The following is a 1,731-nucleotide window of genomic DNA, read 5'->3' as shown; positions in this document are numbered from 1 at the left end:
TATTGTGTCATCTAAAAACGAATATTAGCATGTCATAATACATGGTCTATTTGGAACAAGTTTCATTTAATATTTTTTACATTTTATTTAATATACAGCAGAAATGGGCACACGTTTTACTCAAACATATATCGATAACTTGCAAACCCAGAGAAACTGAGAACTTCCAAATGCTTTTAATATTTTACATGTATATAAATCCTGGGTTCCACAAAATGGGGTTTATGCATGATCTGATTTCTTTAAAAAAAATAATTAAATAACAGCGATCATCACTGCCAAGCTGAGATACAATATAAAGTGGGTATCAGACCAAACAAGAATCACTGCATTTAATTATTTTTTTCCATGCAAAGTCTTTAAAATATGTCAATTATTTTTACCCCAGTATATTTAATGTAATTTCTGCGCTAGCCTACTGCTGACGGCGCCTGCGTTTAAACGGTTTTTCGTCTCTTTTAACACTTCAACAACCAAATGAATGCTTGAGTTTATTTAACTGATTGTATTTTAATTACATTACAACATTGATGCTGTAAAAGGAAGCGTATGAAATTGAAAATAGTCACAAAGCCTTCACCGGAAGTTCACCACTGGCTGAAAAACACTAGCTATGTGCATATAATCCATTCCTGTTGTCCCAACACAAATAAATTAAGTAAACTTAATCATGTTTACAAATTAAAATGGACTGAACATAAAACAATTAAGTTGTCCCCCCCAAAACACTTACGAATTGTGTTGTTTCAACTAATTTTCAATAATTTGCGTGAACATGCAGCAAACGTCATAATTTGAGTGTATGTTTAATTACTTTTTATGTAATTTAATCATTCTTAAGGAGAGATTTCCCTCAGTTGAACATGTAAAGTCATTATAATGCTAAATAAACATGCATCAAATAGAAATAACTAAAAAAGTAGCCTCAGAAATATGAAAAGGATCATCAGCTTGATCATCTTGCCCTGAAAGTCAACCTGTCCTGCACGACAAATCTCTGTTAGCTTCTAAGACACCTGACTGAAATAATGGCCTTGTGTTATGCTGGAAGGTTATTAGCACTAATAACAAACCATTAAAGCACACAGTGCATGATTAAACCAGCTTGTTGCCATTAATACAGATCTACTGATACCCACTGCCAGCTTAGCCTATGGAGGCAAGTTACCAGTTAACCTCGTTAAATCCACCTCTATATGATATTTGCACTCCATATCAGACATATGCAAGAGTTTATCGGGCAGATCCGCAGGTCAAATCGCGTACAATGCGCGTGCAGCATGTAAATACATCGGCTTTGCTCTATTCTTCAATACAAGCGCGCGATCAAGCTACACAAACACACATTCCTGGCGTTTACAATCACTATCCTGCACTTCCAGCGTTTTCGACGAGGCTGACCTGTTGGTGGCACGGATTTTAAGCGAGAAAGCGGTCACGGGACATCAAATATTTACCCGTTATTTCCTCCTGAAAGACGTCTGTGATCCTGTTCGAGAGCTTGAGAATGGAGCAGAGCATTGTGGGAGGTGGAGTTTTCTGAGGGCTGAGACGCACTGGATTCTGATTGGTTCGATTATTGTGGGGGATTAAGCGGATCTCCATATTATATTATATTATATTATATTATATTATATTATATTATATTATATTATATTATATTATATTATATTATATTATATTATATTATATTATATTATATTATATTATGTTATATTATATTATATTATA

General features: G+C 34.2%; 1 protein-coding gene across 23 annotated transcripts in view; it reads right to left on the bottom strand.

Annotated features, from left to right (window-relative positions):
* Nucleotides 1-1,512, bottom strand: part of man2a2 (mannosidase, alpha, class 2A, member 2) — an 80,794-nt gene extending 79,282 nt beyond the window's left edge. For 9 of the 23 annotated variants that reach the window (XM_087311713.1, XM_087311716.1, XM_087311720.1 and 6 more), the window contains exon 1: nucleotides 1,458-1,512. The gene's annotated coding sequence lies outside the window, so the exon portion shown is untranslated. Of the gene's footprint in view, nucleotides 1-580; nucleotides 633-733 lie in introns of all 23 variants that reach the window. The other 14 variants (XM_087311714.1, XM_087311721.1, XM_087311727.1 and 11 more) reach the window with 7 other exon arrangements.
* Nucleotides 1,513-1,731: the final 219 nt, after the last annotated feature.

The sequence above is a fragment of the Danio rerio genome, chromosome 25, assembly GCF_052040795.2.
Source record: "Danio rerio strain M-AB ecotype USA chromosome 25, GRCz13ab, whole genome shotgun sequence".
Taxonomy (NCBI): Eukaryota; Metazoa; Chordata; class Actinopteri; order Cypriniformes; family Danionidae; genus Danio; species Danio rerio.
Note: the sequence above shows the minus strand (reverse complement) of the source record. Positions and strands in the feature narration are given on the sequence as shown.